This window comes from Chiloscyllium plagiosum, unplaced genomic scaffold (genome assembly GCF_037043375.1).
Source record: "Chiloscyllium plagiosum isolate Xiang-an unplaced genomic scaffold, Cpla_swu_hap1 HiC_scaffold_36, whole genome shotgun sequence".
Lineage (NCBI taxonomy): Eukaryota > Metazoa > Chordata > Chondrichthyes > Orectolobiformes > Hemiscylliidae > Chiloscyllium > Chiloscyllium plagiosum.
The window spans coordinates 6917101-6937874 of record NW_028270174.1 but is presented as its reverse complement, the minus strand read 5'-3'; positions in this window follow the sequence as shown (position 1 = coordinate 6937874).

The following is a 20774-nucleotide window of genomic DNA, read 5'->3' as shown; positions in this document are numbered from 1 at the left end:
GTTACTACAGTGCCAGGACATTGACTGTATCTTCTATATCATATGTCTTTCCATCTTCTCTGTCAATATTGACCAGTTCACATTTCCTAATCAGAGCTGTTTTCGACCTAAAGCCCAGTTCTGCTTCTTCCTTGTTGTGATACTATCTACAGATGAGCCTTGCCTCCATTAAATCAATTCCTCAGGGTTTCCCTTTCAATGTCCTGACCTCAGATTTCACTGAAAGGGGGCTGTAGCACTGAATCCATGCATCTTGATGAAGGGTCTTTTCCTGAACACACTGTGGAGTTTCAGCAAAGCTGAAGGGAGATATGAATAAATCTGTACTGTGTGACTGAAAGTCATATTTGGCCAGTCGAGTCTGACCTCATAAACTATAGTCAAGTCTGTAATCTGATCAACTGTTCATCAAGTGCTAAATCGTTGACTTGGATTGACTGATTGAGTAAATAACCAGCTTCTAGCAGAATTTGGAAGAATTTCTCAAGAGTGCAGAAATTTGCATTCAAATATCATCGCATCTAATCTATCACAGAGTACCTGATGTATTTGAAATTGCAATGTAACACTATATTCCTGAACAGTCACATCTGACCAGAGAGGCAGAATACACATTGTGATAGTAATGCATGACTTAATAGACTGTAAATCATCTGAGACACGAACATTGAGGGGAAGCTAAGGGATTTACAGCTATTTGACATTGTTATTCATTATGAAACATGTATTTCAACACTTCTTTACCAGCTATTCACAGAACTCTTACTGTTAGTTGCTACTCCAGTGTCCTTTACCTTCCTCTAGGATGAAGTACAGACCTCACAAGTATCAATGCGGATTTACACTCATTTATAGGAAACCGTGACTCCAAGGTGAGGCCACATATATACCTGAAGGAATTTTTGTCCATGGGTTCCAAAGTAAGTGAGTGGAAGAAGGCACGTTTGGAATGTAAGAGCCAAATGACTTGTTCCCGGTCTATGAATTTCATGCAATCCTATTGTACAGTGACAACTTGATAGATCTAATCACATGGTTCCTTCAGCAATCACGATCAAGACAAACTTACTTGCCTTTAACGTACTGTAGTTTGGACACGCACGAATGATTTGGCACCTCATTTTGAGAATATGTGAAATGAGAAGATGGAGTTATTAAAATGCTATTTGAATTGGAGGGTGAGGACTGAGCAAAGTTTGAATCATGCAATGTTACTGAAAAGAAAAATGAAAAAGGTCAGTCAGACATTTCAAATTTTACAACACAGCAGAAGGGCTTTTGGCCCATCATACCTGTACTGGCCCTTTGAAAGAACTATGCAGTTAGTCCCATAACCTTGCAAAATATTCCCTTCAAGTAATTATCCAATTTGACGGTTTCTATTTCCACCACCCTCTCTGACAGATCACAATAACTTACTGTACCTTGGAAAATCTCCTCAAACAAAATCAGAAAGCGCTGGAGAAACTCAGCAGGTCTGGTAGCAGCTGTGGAGAGAGAAACAGAGTTATATTTTTCTGGTCCAGCAACCTTTTTTCAGAAGTTTAGTTCTGAAGAAAGGGTGCACTGAATTCAAAATGTTAGCTCTGCTTTCTCCCTCCACAGATGCTGCCACAACTGTTGAGTTTCCCCAGCACTTTATGCTTTTGTTTCAGATTTCCAGCATCCACAGCTCTTTATTCCATTTTAGTGAAAATCTCCTAATTGGCTTATTTTGCTAATTACCTCAAATCAGTTCTCTATTGTTCCGGATTATCTCTGCCATTGGAAACCATTTCTCTCTTGTTTACTCTACCACATCAAATCTGTTTCTTCATGCCATTCAGTTTAATTAATCTATTTGCTCCCCTCTTGACTTTGGGACCTATCTTATTTATTTTTCCCACACAAATTAATTCCTGGATGTTATTTCATTTATACTTTTGGCAATGTCTGTGACATTGTGTGATTAAGGAGGTAACATTGGCAGCCAGTTTGTTCATACTATGATCTGCTCAAAACCAAATGATCCACTTGAGCTGTGTTAATGGTAGAAGATGTGTCTCACTCCTACAACTAGGCTGAAACATTGGGGCAAGATAACTCTTCCAAACAATGATGTGGAGGTGCCAGTGTTGGACTGGGGTGGACAAAGTTAAAAATCACACAACACCAGGTTATAGTCCAATAGCCTTGATTTGGACGTTAACCTGGTGTTGTGTGATTTTTAATGTTGTCCTCCGAACAAGTTGATTAAGAAACTATCTGAAAGGTTGGGGAAGAGGGTGTGTTTTTCTTGCACTGGGGTAGTATCCCTACCTCTGGGCTGGGAAGCCTGGGTTCAAGTCTCACCTACTCCAGAAGTGTGTCATAATATGTCTGAGCAGGCTGATTAGAAATACCTAAAGATTGTGGGTTCAGGTGCTATTCTCAGGAATTTTGTGAAAAACAAACCTTGCCTGACAATCCAGTGCCGGTACTGAGGAGATGTTGCATTTTGGAAAAGATGTTAAGCTGATGTACTGCCTGATCTCTCAAGTGGCAGTGAAAGATCCTACAAGACCAGTTGAAAGAAGGAAAGGGTATGGTCCCTGGTGCCCTGGTCAATATTTATCCTTCAATCAGAGTAAGCAGAAAATAGAAAGAAAACAGAAGTTGCTGGTGAAGCTCAGCAGGTCTGGCAGCATCTGTGGAGAGAAATCAGAGTTAACATGAGTGACCCTTCCTCAGAACTGATGGTAGCTAAGAAGGAGAACTCAACCTGAAATGTTATCTCTGATTTCTCTCCACAGATGCTGCCAGACATGCTGAGCTTTTCTAGACATTTCTGTTTTTGTTTCTGATTTACAGCATCTGCAAGCAAAAGATAGTTATCTATTCATTGTCACACTGCTGCTTGTGAGAACTTTCTGTTACAAATTGGCTGCAGAAATTCCTACATTATTAGCAATGTCTACATCTGAGGTATTCTCCATTTTCATTGTCTGTAAGATGTTTTTTTTCTAGTCTGAGGAATGGTCACTGGACCCAAAACATTAACTCTGCTTTCTCTCCACAAATACCGCCTGACCTACTGAGTTCTTTCAGAAATTTCTGCCTTTGTGGTTTTTTTTGGCATTCTGAATTCATGAAAGATGAGATTTAAATGCAAGTCTTTCTTTTTCTTAATTACATGACAAGACTCAATAAAGAAATGAGAAACAGCCTCTTTGAATCTCATCCCACTTAAAAAGCAGATTTCCATCTCTCAACCACTGTGAGGAAACAAGATTCCAGTAATTTCCAACATGAAGTCAGAGCGTGTGCTTTTATAACTTCACTTCACTGCTTGCTCCACCATTTTGACACTCAACAACAATGTCTCAGGGTGTGCTCCAGGGCCACAGATGCCCACACCCCTCGTCCATGGATACAGGCTTTCATCTCCTGCCAGCCCCTTAGAACTCCTTATGGCCCCTCTCCAACTACCTGTAAGACATTTCTGCACACTAAAGCTGTATTTTGGGGGTCTATGGCAACAGTTATTGCAATGCTACTGCAAGAACACTTTGCATGCAAGGACAGATACCTAGTTCACAAATGGATCATCTCAGGAGTGCCCACGTACTCTCTTAGCGTTCACTCCCTTTGCGCTGACCTACATTCTCACAGCATCCCTGCCTTGCCTGATCTTTCTTACCTCGCTTTCCATAAGGCCATTAGATATTAGGCGTCCCATCAGGTTTGATCAGCCACTCAACATGGCTGATACACTTACATAGAACATAGAACGTTACAGCACAGTATAAGCCCTTCAGCCCTCGATGTTGCGCCGACCTATGAAATTAATCTGTTGCCCATCTAACCTACACCATTCCATTATTATCCATGTGTATGCCCAATGCTCATTTAAATGCCCTTAACGTCAGCAAGTCTACGACTGTTGCAGGCAGGCTGTTCCACACCCCTACTAATCTTTGACTAAAGAAACAGCCCTTAACATCAGTGCTAAATCTATCATCCCTCAATTTAAAGTTATGTTCCCTCATGTTAGCCTTCGCCATCCAAAGAAAAAGGCTCTCACAGTCCATCCAATCTAACCCTCTGATTATCTTTTACGTCTCAATTAAGTCACCTCTCAACCTTCTTCTCTCCAACGAAAGCAGCCTCAGTTCCCTCAGCCTTTCCTCGTAAGACCTTCCTTCCATACCAGGCAACATCTTCATATCCTTCCTATAATGTGGTGACCAGGACTGTACGCAATACTCCAGGTGCAGCCTTAACAGTGTCTTATACAGCTGAAGCATGACCTCGTGGCTCCAGAACTCAGTCCCCTTACCAATAAATGCCAACTTAACAACCCAACCAACCTGGGTGGCAACTTTCAGGGACTTATGCACCTGGACACTGAGATCCCTCTATTCATATACACCACCAAGAATTTTACCATTATCCCAGTACTTTGCATTACTGTTATTTCTTCCGAAGTGAATTACCTCACATTTTTCCACAATAAACTCCATTTGCCACTTCTCAGCCCAGCTCTGCATCTTATCTATGTCCTTCTGTAACCCATTACATCCTTTGTCACTATCCACAACTCTGCCTACCTTAGTGTCATCCGCAAATTTACTAACCCATCCTTCTACGCCCACATCCAGATCATTTATAAAAATGACAAATAGCAGTGGCCCCAAACAGATCCTGTGGCACACCACTGGCAACTGAGCTCCAGGATGAACAGTTCCCATTAACAACCACCCTCTGCCTTCTTTTAGCTAGCCATTTCTGATCCAATTCTGATCCAATCCAAGCCAATTCTCCTGCCTTCTCCTCCTAACCTTTGATCCCCTTACTAAACAAGAACCTTTCTATCTCTGTCTTCAATGCACTCAATGATTTGGTCTCCACAACTTTCCGTGGCAAACAGTATGAAAGATTCACCCCCCCCCCCCCCCCCACCACCCCCACCGCGCCCCCCCCCCCCCCCCCCCCAGCTCAGTTCTAAAGGGTCATCCCTTCAATCTGAGGCTGTGCCCTCAAGTCCTAATCTCTTCTAATGGTGAAAACATCTTCTCCACATCCACTCTATCCAGGCCTCTCAGGAAAAACCTTTCCAAGTCAGGATGGTGAGTGGCTTGGAGGGGAACTTGCAAGGGGTGGTGCTCCCATGTATCTGCTGCCCTTGTCCTTCTAGATGGTGGCAGTTTTGAGTTTGGACGGTGCTGCTTAGGGAGCCTTCGTGAATTTCTGCAGGGCATCTAGAAGATGTTACACACTGCTGCAACTGAGCATCAGTGGTAGAAGCAGTGTGTTTTTGGGAATGTGGTGCCAATTAAGCGGGGGCTGCTTTGTCCTGAATGGTGTCAAACCTCTTGAGAGCTGTTGGATCTGTACGCATCCAGGCAAGTAGAGGGTATTCCATCATACTCCTGACTTGTGCCTTGTAGATGATGAACAGGGTGAGGGGAGTCAGGAGATGAGTTACCTGCTGCCTTTGACCTGCTCTTGAAGCCAGTGAGTAAAGCCCAGTGTATTATGGGAGGAGGCAAAGGTCCAGTGGTACTATGCTAGACTATTAAGCCAGAAATTCATTCTATGTTCTGGGGATCTACATTCAAATTCTACCATATTAGATGTTAGAATTTGAATTCAATAAAAAATCTTAAATTAAGGATCTAATGATAAGCATGAAACCATTGTTGATTGTTGTAAAAAAAACCCATCTGCTTCACTGATGTCTTTTCGGGAAGGAAACTGCTATCTTCACTTGTTCTGGCCTACATGTGACTCCAGACCCACAGCGATAGGATTGACTCTTAACTGCCCTCTGGGCAATGAGGGACAGGCAATAATTCCTAACCTAGCCAGAGAGGCTCAGAGATGAAGTGGAGGCGTAGGGAAGATTGTGGCAAAGTATTCATCATCGTTGATGATGTGTTGAAGGCTGCAAAGAGCACACACACACACCCTGACCTCAGCTTGAAATGCAGACAGATCTGAATCAGAAGCTCACATCTAAAGTGCATCGTCTAAACTGAGATATCACCTCTTGAACATGGATTAAACCTTTAATAATCGAGGGAAAAAGACAAGCAAGGAATTTGGATTTCGCATTTTAATCAGCAGTCTACCTCCTAAATGATTAAAGAATTCAACAAGGGCAGCTAGCTTTAAAGTTGTTTATAAATACCGTGTCTTAAACCTCTCTATCATACAACGTCTGAGGAAGGAGTGGAGCTCCAAAAGCTTGCAATTTTAAATAAACCTGTTGGACTATAGTCTGGTGTCATTTGATTTTTGACCTTGTTCAACCGATTCACACCATCTGGATTTTAATTGAAATATGTCAACAGGTTTCAAGGAGGGAAAAGCCATAGCAAGACATAATCAAGAAGACAGAGGCCATCACAAGAGCAAAAAAGGCTTAACGTTTTCATTACAAAACTCAAAAGGGTTATTTTCTGAAGCATTGATAATGAAAATCCAGCCTGGTTTAATGTTTGTGGAGACAATGGCCTAGTCTCCACAAACTGCCCTTTGCGAGACAATTATTGCTGGACAATTAATCTTCTGGACACCTTGGTTTAAATCCTGTCATGTCAGATGATTAAATGTGAATTTAATAAGAATTTGGAATTAAGCGTGTAATGGTGATCACCAACTACTGTTGGGAAAACCTACCTAATGCCCTTCAATGAAGGAAATCTGAATTTCTTACTTGGTCTGGCCTACATGTGACTCCGGACCCACAATAATGTGGTTGGCTCTTACATAGAACATGAAACATAACAGTGCAGTACAGGCCCTTCAGCCCTCGATGTTGCGCTGACCTGTGGAACCAATCTGAAGCCCATCTATCCTACACTATTCCATTTTCATCCATATGTTTATCCAATGACCATTTAAATGCCCTTAAAGTTGGCGAGTCTACTAATGTTGCAGCAGTGCATTCCATGCCCCTACTGCTCTCTGAGTAAAGAAACTACCTTTGACATCTGTCCTATATCTATCACCCCTCAATTTAAAGCTATGTCCCCTTGTGCTAGCCATCACCATCCAAGGAGAAAGGCTATCTAATCCCCTGATTATCTTGTATGTCTCAATTAAGTCACCTCTCAACCTTCTCTCTTAACAGCTTTGTCAGCAGTTAGGGATAGACTATCAATGCTGGCTTGGCCAGTGACATCATATCCTGTGAATGTACAAAATGGAATGGTTCTGAAGGGGAGTCATATTGGATTCGAAACATAAGCCCTGTTTCCCCTGCCACCTACTCTGCCAGATCTGCTGAGTTTCCCCAGCACTTTCTGTTTGTAATTCATCATTGATTGGTAGAGTATGTTCAGGGAAGCTGGCCATCTTAGTTCAACTCCAATTTGCCATGGTTTTAACGTATTACAAAGTGCAACCAGAAGAATAACCACATGAAGAGGCGAAATAGGAGTTTCTGAAATCAAAACAAAAAATTCAGTCATCCTATCTACAACCCCAATCTGCAACCCTTTCTGTCTGAGCAGGACCTGTTTTTAATTTCAGATTCCCAGCACCTCAGAGTGCAAGACACAAACAGTCAATCAATCCCAGATGGTGCTTTCTTCTTCCTGTTCTGTGCTGTAAGCTCTACGATGAGCTGGGATTGTAACGAACAGATTGCAATGAGCAATTGCATGTCAGCTGCGAAATCAAAGCGATAGTCTGTCAGTGCCACCTTATTTTACACTTGTCCCACGTTCCAAGCAGTGTGTTATAGGTTAATTGAAAACAATAATTTGCATTAAGTGAGTCCAGACGGCAGTTTTCGACCAGACACTTTGATGGGATTGCGTTAGGAATTGCAACATTCCAGGCAACAGATCTTCATGCATTCTCATCTGTCTAAATTCATTCGTTGAGAGTTTAGAAATTTACAGTGGTTAACAGGGCTTGAAATACCCACCTGTCCCTGTTATCTCACACACCATCCAAAGCACAGAAAACTGACACGGGTTAATTACTGTCTTGTCCAATGCTAGATGGCTACAGACTTTAAAAAATTGTGAAATTGTCAAACTAAATTGTTAAACATTCTTTTGATGTAAAATACAAGTGAGGAGAAGCCTCTTTATTTACTTGCTGTTATAAAATTTCATCTAAATGTGTCAGAAAGAACAGTCAGAGTCTGTTACAGTAGCATACTGATGCTATAATGTTTGACGTTTATTATTTCTTACTCAAACTCAAAATCTAAGTTTTAACATGATATTCCCAGCCTGTGCCAAATTTTCAAAATAAACTTTCCACCAATATAAGTGTGACCATTGAGAATATTCTAGATCCGTTTTATACCATCCACATAAACACAGTGGCTACAAGAGCAGATTAGAGGGCGTGAATTCTCCAGTGAGTAACTCACCTCCTGACTCCCCATAGCGCGTCCACCATCTAGAAGGCACAACTCAAGAGTATGATGGAATACTCCCCAGTTTCCTGGATGAGTGTAGCTCCACCATCCAGAACAAAGCAGCTCGATTGATTGGCATCACATCCACCAACATGCACTCCCTCCGCAGTAGCAGCAGTGTGTGCTATCTACAAGATGCACTGCAGAAATTCACAAAGGGTCCTCAGGCAGCACCTTCCAAACGCACAACCACTTCCATTAAGAAGGAGAAGGGCAGCAGATACTTGAAAACCACCACCTGAAAGTTCCACTCCAAACAAACAGAATTTAGGGAGTTAAAAAGTAGGACCTCAGAGGTAGTAACCTCACGATCGCTACCAGTGCCACGTGCTAGTCAGAATAGAATTTAAAGAATAGACAGGATGAATGTGTGGCTTGAAGCATGGTGCAGGAGGTTGGTGTCCAACGTTTTGGGACATTGGGACCAGTTCTGAGGGAGGTGGGGCAAATTGTACAGCCTACACCTGGGCCGGACTGGAACCAATGTCCTTGGGGGTGCTTTTGCTAATGCTGTTGGAGAGGGTTTGAAGTAATGTGGCAGGGGGATAGGAACCAAATGAGGTGGTTAGTGGACAATAACGAGTAATATCTAAAGCCTGTGATGAACTAGATAATTAAGTCAGGGTAACTGAGGGGAGCAGATGTTAAATGCAAAGGGACTGGTGGTCTGAGGTGCATTTGTTTCAATGTGAGAAGGGTAGTAGGTAAGACAGATGAACTTAATGCTTGGATTAGTATCTGGGAGTATGATGATTCGGAGACGCCGGTGTTGGACTGGGGTGTACAAAGTTAAAAATCACACAACACCAGGTTATAGTCCAACAGGTTTAATTGGAAGCACACTAGCTTTCGGCGCGACGCTCCTTCATCAGGTGATTGTGGAGGGCTCGATTGTAACACAGAATTTATAGCAAAAATTTGCAGTGTGATGTAACTGAAATTATACATTGAAGAATTGATTGTCTGTTAAGCCTTTCATCTGTTAAGCCTTTCAACATATTGTCTAGCTATCACCATTGTTAACAGGTAACCCAAGAATGCAACTTTAAATAAAAGGGTTTTGTGATTTACACATGAAAGAAGTGAAACTATCACTGTATTCTAACAGATGAAAGGCTTAACAGACAATCAATTTTTCAATGTATAATTTCAGTTACATCACACTGCAAATTTTTGCTATAAATTCTGTGTTACGATCAAGCCCTCCACAATCACCTGATGAAGGAGCGTCGCTCTGAAAGCTAGTGTGCTCCCAATTAAACCTGTTGGACTATAACCTGGTGTTGTGTGATTTTTAACTGGGAGTATGATGTTATTGCTATTACTGAGACTTGGTTGAGGGAAGGGCATGATTGGCATCTAAATATCCCAGGATATTGATGCTTTAAGCAGGTTAGAGAGGGAGGTAAAAGGGATGGAGAAGTTGCATTACTGGTCAGAGAGGATATCACAGCTGTGCTGAAGGAGGGCACTATGGAGGACTCGAGCAGTGAGGCAATATGGGCAGAGCTCAGAAATAGGAAGGGTGCGGTAACAATGTTAGGGCTGTACTATAGGCCTCCCAACAGTGAGTGTGTGTGGGAAAAGATTTGCTAATCCACAATAGCGTGAGATAGAGGTACAAATATGTAAACAGAGTATGGAAAGGTGCAGGAGCAACAGGGTTGTGGTGATAGATTTTAATTTTTACAACATTGACTGTGATTGACTTCATGTTAGAGGTCTAACTGGAGCAGAATTTGTAAGGAGCATCCAGGAGGGTTTTCTAGAGCAGTATGTAAATAGCTGAAAATGCGTTGCTGGAAAAGCGCAGCAGATCAGGCAGCATAAAAGGAACAGGAGAATCGACGTTTCGGGCATAAGCCCTTCTTCAGGATCTCCAGCATCTGCAGTCATCACTTTCTCCTCAGTATGTAAATAGTCCAACTTGGGAAGGGGCCATACTGGACCTGGTGTTGGAGAATGAGCCCGGACAGGTGGATGAAATTTCAGTAGGGGATTACTTTGGGTTGAATGATCATAATTCCGTAAGTTTTAGAATACTTATGGACAAAGATGAGAGTGGTCCTAAAGGAAGAATACTAAATTGGGGAAGGCCAGCTATAGCAAAATTCAGTGGGAATATGAATTGGGAGCAGCTATTTGAAGGTATATCCACAATTGATATGTGGGAGGCTTTCAAAGAGATGTTATTTAGAGTGAAAGTCAGAGAAAATGGGTGAGATTCTTAACCAGTACTTTGCATCAGTATTCACTGAGGAGAGGGACATGTACCAGGTGGAGTACCAGGCCGTACACTCAGAGCATGTGCAGATCAACTGGCAGAGGTTTTCTCTGACATCTTCAACCTCTCCCTGCAGCATTTCAAGAGGGTCAACATCATCCCTGTGCTGAAAAAGGCTCATGCAGCATGTCTCAATGACTACCGCCCAGTGGCCCGAACTGCGGTGGTCATGAAGTACTTTGAAAGGCTAGTCATGGCATTAATCAACTCCAGCCTCCCCACTACTCTTGGCCCACTCCAATTTGCCTATCTGACCAACAGATCCATGTCAGATGCCATATCACTTGCCCTTCACTTCCCCCCAGAACATCTTGACACCATGACCAGCTACGTAAGAATCCTAATCATTGACTAGAGTTCAGCCTTCAACACTATTATCCCCTTGAGACTGATTACTAAACTTAGTAATCTCGGACTAAGCCTCACTCTCTGCAACTGGATCTTCAGTTTCCTGACCCACAGACCATAATCAGTGAAGATTGGCGATAATATTTCATCCTCACTAACACTCAACACTGAAGCTCCCCAGGGGCGTGTACTCAGCCCACTACTGTATTCACTGTATTCCCATGATTGCATCACCAAATACCAGACTAATTCCGTTTACAAGCTTGCTGATGACATCACCACTGCCGATCGAATTTCAGATGGTGACAAAACAGACTACAGACGGGAGGTGGAAGACCTGGAAAAATGGCGGACACTGAACAACCTAGCTCTTAATGCCGGCAAAACCAAAGAACTCATTATTGACTTTTGGCGGGATGTTATTCATGGTCCCCTACACATTAACAGCTCAGAGGTGGAGAGTGTCAAGCTCCTGGGAATGGTCATCCATAACAAGCTTTCTTTGACTCTTCATGTGGACGCACTGGTTACAAAGGCCCAACAACGTCTCTTCTTCCTCAGACAGCTGAGGAAATTTGGCATGACAGCGAAAACCCTTTATAGGTACGCCATCGAGAGCATTCTGTCTGGATATATCACGACCTGGTATGGTAACTGTACCATTCAAGATCGGAGAGTGGTGAACTCGGCCCAGACAATCACAAAGGCCAACCTCCCATCTATAGAATCGACCAGGCCCGCTGTCAAGGAAAGGCTGGCAGCATTCTTAAAGATCCATCCCACCCGAGCAATGATTTTCTACAACCTCTACCATCAGGGAGAAGGTACAAAAGCCTGAACACGCACCAGCTGTTTTTGAAACAGTTTCTTCCCTACTGTTGTTAGTACACTGAATGGACTCACAAACTCTTAACAGTCGCCTGTACCTGTGTTCTTGTTTTTGCCGCAGTTTGCCTAGTATTTACTTATCTATGCTACTTCACTCTGTGACAGGCCTGTATTGCTCACAAGACAAAGCTTTTCACTGTGCCTCAGTACACGTGGCAATAAGTTAGATTCAATTCAATTCAAACATGATGGATGTTGAGGTTAGGGATAGATGTTTGATAGCTCTAGTGCAAGTCAGCGCAAGGAGGGAGGAAGTGTTGGGTATTCTAAAAGATATTAAGGTGGACAAGTCCCCAGGTCCAGATGGGATCTATCCCAGGTTACTGAGAGAAGTGAGAGAGGAAATAGGCTGGGACCTTAACAGATATCTTTGCAGCATCATTGAACACAGGTGAGGTTCTGGAGGACTGGAAAATTGCTAATGTTGTCCCCTTGCTTAAAAAGGATCACACGGATAATCCAGGTGACTATAGACTGGTGAGCCTGATGTCAGTGGTAGGGAACTGCTGGAGAAGATATTGAGCGATAGGATCTATTCCCATTTTGAAGAAAATGGGCTTATCAGTGATAGGCAACGTGGTTTTATGCAGGGAACATCATATCTTACCAACTTAATAGAATTATTTGAGGAAGTGACAAAGTTGATTGATGGGGGCAGGGCTGTAGACATCATATACATGGACTTCAGTAAGGCTGCCCATGGTAGGCTAATGGAGAAAGTGAAGTCACATGGGGTCCAGGGTGTACTAGCTACATGGGATAAAAAAACGGCTGGGCAACAGGCGAGAGAGACAGTAATACTGGAAGAGGGCTTCTCATAATGGAGAACTATGTGAAAGTGAGGTCTGAAGATCCTGAAGATCAGAGTCGAGAGTGTGTTGCTGGAAAAGCACAGTAGGTCAGGCAGCATCCAAGAAGCAGGAGAATCGACATTTCAGGCATAAGCCTTTCATCAGGAATGAGAATGTGTGACTAGTGGTGGTCTGATTAGCAAGTTTGCAGATGACACTAAGATTGGTGGAGCAGCAGATAGTGAAGGGGACTGTCAGAGAATATAGCAGAATATAGATAGATCGGAGAGTTGGGCAGCGAAATGGCAGATGCAGTTCAATCCGGTAAATGCGAGGTAATGCATTTTGGAAGATCCAATTCAAGAGCGAACTATATGGGAAATGGAAATGTCCTGGGGAAAATTGATACAGAGATCTGAATGTTCAGGTCCGTTTTTCCCTGAAAGTGGCAACGCAGGTCAGTAACATGGTCAAGAAGGTATATGGCATGCTTTCCTTCATCAGATGGGATATTGAGTACAGGAGTAGGCAGGTCTTGTTACAGTTGTATAAGACTTTGGTTCAGCCACATTTGGAATACTGTGTACAGTTCTGGTACTCAATTACAAGGGGTCACGAGTTCAAAGTGAGAGGGGAAAAGTTTAGGGGAGATATGTGTGGAAAGGTCTTTAAGCAGATGGTGGTGGGTGCCTGGAACGCATTCCCAGCTGAGGTGGTAGAGATGGGCATGATAACATGATTTAAGATGTATCTAGACAGATACATGAACGGGCAGGGAGCAGAGAGATACAGACCCTTAGAAAGTAGGTGGCAGGTTTAGATAGAGGACCTGGATCAACACAGACTTGGAGGGCCGAAGGGCCTGTTCCTGTGCTGTAACTTTCTTTGTTCTTTATTCTTTGTTCTAAACTATTCATCACCCAGAGGAGTCACAGGAATACTATGGCTGCAAGAGTAGATGAGAGGCTGGGAATTCTGCAGCGAGTAACTCATTCTTGAATTGCCAAAGCCTATCCATCAACTACAAGGCATGTATCAGAAGTATTGTGGATTACTCTTCACTTGCCTGGGTTAGTGCAGCTCTAAACAAAGACAAGAAGCCCACTACCATACAGGATGAAGCAGTCACCTTGATCAGAAGTGCATCCACCACCAATAATATTCTGGGGACCCGGGTTCGAATCTCGACATGGCCAATGGTGGAATTTGAATTCACTTTAAAAAAAATTGGAATTAAGAGTCTAATGTTGACCATGAATCCATCATCAGAAAAGTCCATCTGGGTCACTAATGTCCTTTCAGGAAGGAAACTGCCATCCTTACTTGGTCTGGCCTACAAGAGACTCGAGACCCACAACAATGTGGTTTAGTTGAGTTACAGTGTGGAAACAGGCCCTTCAGCCCAACAAGTCCACACCGACCCTCCGAAAAGCAACTCACCCAGACCCATTCCCCTACGTTTACCCCTTCACCCAACACTATGGGCAATTTAGCGTGGTCAATTCACCTGACCTGCACATTTTTAGACTGTGGGAGGAAACCGGAGCACCCAGAGGAAACCCATGCAGACATGGGGAGAACGTGCAAACTCCACACAGACAGTTGCCCGAGGAGGGAATTGAACCTGGGTCCCTGGCGCTGTGAGGCAGCAGTGCTAACCACTGTGCCACCGTGCCACTCTAATGTCCTCTAGGCATTTAGGGATGGGCAATAAATGCTGGCCTAGCCAGCGCTACCCTCATCCCGTGCATAAATTAGAAAAAATAAGTGAGGAGAATCTGTTTCCACAGGTACTTGTTAAATGTGGTCATCCTCGGATGCTGCCTGACCTGCTGTGCTTTTCCAGCGCCACACTCTCGACTCTGATCTCCAGCATCTGCAATCCTCATTTTCTCCCATAGTCAAAGCTGAGACAGGCAAATTGCTAATCAGTCAGGGAATCAAACGCTTTCAGCAAAAGACAGGAAAGTGGAGTTGAGGATTATCAGAATAGCCATGCTGTCCTTGAATGGCGGAGAAGATTCGATGGGGTGAATGGCCTGCTTCTGCTCCCAAATATTATGGTCTTGTTGAGTTGGTAATCTGATAATGTGGGTCTGAGAACCAGAGGGAGATGAAAATGTTATTTTTTTATTCAGTGAACTCGTATGTTTAAATAGACTTTTAGAAAGGCTGGTTTCTAAGTTTCTGAGAAGAATTAGATACATACTCGGAAAGATTTGCTGGGCTACAGAGCAACTACAGGATAATCAGGGCTAGCCATTGTCGTTGGGCTTAATGATTCCCTGTTTATCAATGTATGCTTCAATGACTGTTTAATCATCCAGAAAAGAATAAGTTAATTAGGGATGGTCAACATGGTTTTGTGAAGGGTAGGTCATGGCTCACAAACCTTATTGAGTTCTTTGAGAGATGACCAAACAATTGGATGAGGCTAAAGCAGTTGTGATGTATATGGATTTCAGTAAGGTGTTTGATAAGGTTCCTCGTGGTAGGCTATTGAACAAAATACAGAGGCATGAGATTGAGGGTGATTTAGTGGTTTGGATCAGAAATTGCTAGCTTAAAGAAGACAGAGGGTGGTGGTTGATGGGAAATATTCACCCTGGAGTTTAGTTACTAGTGGATTACCACAAGGATCTGGTTTGGGTCCACTGTTGTTTGTCAGTTTCATAAATAATCTGGGTGAGGGCATTGAGGATGGGTTAATAAATTTGCAGATTACACTGAAGTCGGTAGAGTTGTGGTTAGTGACAAAGGGTATTGTAGGTTACAGAGAGACATAGATAAGCTGCAGACATGGGCTTAGAGGTGGCAAATGGAGTTTAATGTGGAAAGTGTGAGGTGATTCACTTTGGAAGGAGTAACAGGAATGCAGAATACTGGGCTAATGGTAAGACTCTTGGTAGTGTAGATGAGCAGAGAGATCTCGGTGACCATGTACATAGATCCCTGAAAGTTGCTGCCCAGATTGATAGGGTTGTTAAGAAGGCATACAGTGTGTTAGTTTTTATTGGTAAAGGGATTGAGTTTCAGAACCATGAGGTCATGCTGCAGCTGTACAAAACTCTGGTGTGGCCACATTTGGAGTATTGCTTACCGTTCTGGTCACTGCATTATAGGAAGGCTGTGGAAGCTTTGGAAAGAGTGCAGAGGATATTTACTAGGATTGCCTGGTATAGAGGGAATGTCTTATGAGGAAAGGCTGAAGGACTTGAGGCTGTTTTCTTTAGAGAGAAGGCTGAGAGGTGACTTAATTGAGACAATATAAGATAATCCGAGGGTTAGATAAGGTGGACAGTCAGAGTTGTTTTTCATCAGATGGCGATGGCTAGCACAAGTGACATATCTTTGAATTAAGGGGTGTTAGATATGGGACAGATGTCGAGGGCTTTTGCCTGAAACGTCGATTTTACTGCTCCTCGGATGCTGCCTGAACTGCTGTGCTCTTGCTGCACCACTAATCCAAAATAGCTCAGACGTCAGAGGTAGTTTCTTTAATCAGAGAGTAGTAAGGGCATGGAATGCATTGCCTGCAACAGTAGTAGACTTACCAATTTTAAGGGCATTTAAATGATCATTTGATAAACATATGGATGAAAATGGGATAGTGTACATTAGATGGGGTTCAGATTGGTTCCACAGGTTGGCGCAAAGTCGAGGGCCAAAGGGCCTGTACTGCGTTGTAATGCTACATGTTCTATGTTCCATGGTGAAATATTGCTAAAAAGTCAATTATTTTTCACACTATTAATATTTACACACTGACATTCAACAACTAACTGGCTATGATGAGAAAACAGGAACCAACTGTCTCAGGGATTTGTTTAAACAAAGTTGCATGGTTTGGGGCCTGTTTTAAGAAGGATTATATTTTCAATATAAATTGATGAGACTGAACTTAAGACAACAGATGAGAAGTGCTGTGCGATAGTTGACTCAAATATTGTAACTGTGGTGACGGCACAATGAAGGGATTGGTAAGTGAAAGCATTTATTGTAAATGTGGAAGAATGACATTTACATGCCAGAGAAGGCTCAACATAATTAGATTGTGCATTAGTCGATGTAGTTAGTTCATATTTTATCTCGATGCAAAGTAAAACATTTCTCAATTTAAGGCAAAAACTATTGAAGTTTGAAATTACACTGGGCACATAATAAGGTGCAAGCCTGAACAATTACCTTCTCTCTATTTTCAAGGAAGCATTAATCCTTAAAAATAACAGATACAGGAATTTCATATTAATACATTAAGCATCTGTGGGATCTTGCTGTGTGCAGGTTCCCCTGTCACAACACATTTCAAAATGACTTCATTGTCTGCATAGTGTTCGAGATTGTATTGGGGAAGTGGAAGGTTTTATTTTATTCATTTATGGAACAGAAGTATCACTGGCTAGGCCAGCATTTATTGCTATCCCTAATTGCCCAGAGGGCAGTTAAGAGTCAACCACATTGCTGTGGGTCTGGAGTCACGTGTAGGCCACACCAGGTACGGATGGAGGTTTCCTTCCCTGAAGGGCATAAGTGAACCAGATGGGCTTTCCAACATTAGACTTGGCTCTCCAGATTTTTACTGAATTCAAATTCCACTATCTGTTGTGGCAGGATTCGAGACCCTGGATCCCCAGAACATTCCCTGAGTCTCTGGATTAATAGTCATACAGTCATAGAGATGTATAGCATGGAAACAGACCCTTCAGTCCAGCCCATCCATGCCAACCAGATATCCCAACCCAATCTACTCCCACCTGCCAGCACCCGGCCCATATCCCTCCAAACCCTTCCTATTCATATACCCATCCAGATGCCTCTTAAATGTTGCAATTGTACCAGCCTCCACCACTTCCTCTGGCAGCTCATTCCATACACGTACCACCCTCTGTGTGAAAAGGTCGCCCCTTAGGTCTCTTTTATATCTTTACCCTCTCCCCCTAAACCTATGCCCTCTAGTTCTGGACTCCCCAACCCCAGGGAAAAGACTTTGTCTATTTATCCTATCCATGACCCTCATAATTTTGTAAAACTCTATAAGGTCACCCCTCAGCCTCCGACGCTCCAGGGAAAACAGCCGCAGCCTGTTCAGCTTTTCCCTATAGCTCAAATCCTCCAATCCTGGCAACATCCTGGTAAATCTTTTCTGAACCCTTTCAAGTTTCACAACATCTTTCTGATAGGAAGGAGACCAGAATTGCACGCTATATTCCAACAGTGGCCTAACCAATGTCCTGTACAGCTGCAACACGACCTCCCAACTCCTGTACTCAATACTCTGACCAATCAAAGAAAGCATACCAAATGCCTTCTTCACTATCCTATCTACCTTTGACTCCACTTTCAAGGAGCTATGAACCTCACCCTTTAGTGTATAAGTCTTGCTAAGATTTGCTTTCACAAAATACAGCACCTCAAATTTATTTGAATTAAACTCCATCTGCCACTTCTCAGCCCATTGCCCCATCTGATCAACATCCTGTTGTAATCTGAGGTAACCTTCTTTGCTGTCCACTACAGCTCCAATGTTGGTGTCATCTGCAAACTTACTAACTGTACCTCTTATGCTCGCATCCAAATCATTTATATAAATGACAAAAAGTAGAGGACCCAGCGCCGATCCTTGTGGCACTCCAATGGTCACAGGCCTCCAGTCTGAAAAACAACCCTCCACCACCACCCTCTGTCTTCTATCTTTGAATGATATTACCACTAGGGTAGCGCCTCACAGCGTCAGGGACCCAGGTTCAATTCCCTCCTCGGGCAACTGTCTGTGTGGAGTTTGCACATTCTCCCCATGTCTGCATGGGTTTCCTCCGGGTGCTCCGGTTTCCTCTCATAGTCTAAAGATGTGCAGGTTAGGGTGAATTGGCCATGCGAAATTGCCCGTAGTGTTAGGTGAAGGAGTAGATGTTGGGGAATGGGTCTGGGTAGGTTGCTGTTCAGCGGGTCGGTGTGGACTTGGGCCGAAGGACCTGTTTCCACACTGTAAGTAATCTATCTATCTCTTTAAAATTTGCAGTAATATTCACAAAGCATTTAAAACTCCCAAAAGTCCAACTTCAGGATATGACTGGGGGTGGGTGTTGAAATACATACAGTCCTGAAGCTTTCCTGGAGTGGATAATACTTTTATGAGGAAACGTTGGACAGGCTAGGTTTGTATCTAGGTTTGTATCCGCTGAAGTTTAAGAGTAAGAGGCGACTTGATTTCGGGACCTTGACAGGGTAGATGTGGTAAGATGCTCTTATGGAAGAGTCTAGAAGGAGGGGTCAATGTTTAAAAATCACAGGTGACCCATTTAAAACAGAGACGTGGCAATGTTTTTTTGTTGGAGGTGATGAGTCTATGAACTTCTTCTCCTACCAGAAGAATGTGGAGGCTTTGGAGAGGTACAGAAAATGTTTACCAGGATGATGCCTGGTATGGGGGATTTTAGGTTGGATAGGCTGGTTTGGAGGTGCCGGTGTTGGACTGGGGTGTACAAAGTTAAAAATCACACAACACCAGGTTATAGTCCAACAGGTTTATTTGGAAGCACTAGCATTCAGAGCGCTGCTCCTTCATCAGGTGGTTGATGAAGGGGCAGCGTTTTGAAAACTAGTGTTTCCAAATAAACCTCTTGGACTATAACCTGGTGTTGAGTTATTTTTAACTGGATAGACTGGGTTTGTTTTCACTGGGACGCAGGAGGTTGAGGGGTGACCTGATAGAAGTTGATAAGATTGTGAATGGCTTGGATAGAATGGGAAGCGTGAGGCTTTTTCCCAGGGTGGAGGGGTCAATTACTCGGGGACACAGGCTCAAGGTGCAGGGGGGAGGTTTAAAAGAGATGTGTGAGGCATGTTTTTCACACAAAGGGTGGTGAGTACCTGGAACGTGCTGCCAGAGGAGGGGGTGGAAGCAGACACAATAGCAGCATTCAAGAAACACCTGGACAAATACATGAATAGGAAGGGAATAGAGGGATACGGATTCTGTAAGTGAAGCACAGGTTTGGAGGGCCGAAGGGCTTGTTCTTTGTTCTTTGTTTCCTGAAAGAGTGGTGGAATCAGAGTCCTTGATTATTTTTAAGGCAGCAGAGGATTGATGGATATGTGAGGAGTGAAAGGTTGTCTCATAGGCAGGTAGGCAGACTTAAGGTTGCAATTGGATCAAACAGGATTTTTTTGAATGATGGAGCAGGCTCAAGGGCTGGATGGTTTATTCCTGCTCCTAATTCATGAAGATGCAAGGCATTTGCTAGACCTCAGCTGGAATATTGGTTGCCAAGTTATAGGAAGGGAACGTATTGTGGAGAGTGTGGAAGTGATTCACAAGAATGGCCTCAGGAATGAGAAACGTCAGTGGTGAGGTCAGATCAGAGAGGTTGTCACTGTTCTCCTTGGTAAGAAGAAGGCTGAGAGGAGGGTTGATAGAGGCTTTCAAAATCATGAAGAGTTTGGACAGAGCAGACAGGGAGAAATTGTTCCCAGTTGCAAATGAGAGGACACAGATTTCAAGTGATTTTCAAAAGAAGCCAATACAGGACAAGGGGAAGCTCTTTCACACTGCGGGTAGTCAGGGTATGGAATACGCTGCCTGGAAATGTGGTGAGGCAGGTTCAATTCAAGAGGACATTGGAGGATCACTTGCATAGAAAATAGTATGCGAGAGTTTTGGGGAAAAGACAGGAGTTTGGCAATAAGTAAAGATGCTTGCTGATGTGGGCATGATGGGTCGAATGGCCTCCTTCTGAACCCAAACGCTGCTATCATTCTGTGAGGTGGAGCAGCGCTTCATCTAATGGCTAACTTTCAAAAAGGAAGACATATCATAAAATGACTGGATATTCTTGGGAATAGTGGACTGGTTGGATATTCAGAGATATTGGAGATGGTTAGACTGATAGGTCTGTGTCCGTGCTGTTTGACTCTAAGACTCTATATATGATCAATGTCTTTGGAGAGAGTGTAGATATTGGGACTGATTTATCTCTTGGGATGGAGACTGGGCTGATGAATGATTAAAACTTTGACCTGGGCTTGTCATCCATACAACATGTGACAATAAATTCTGGTACAA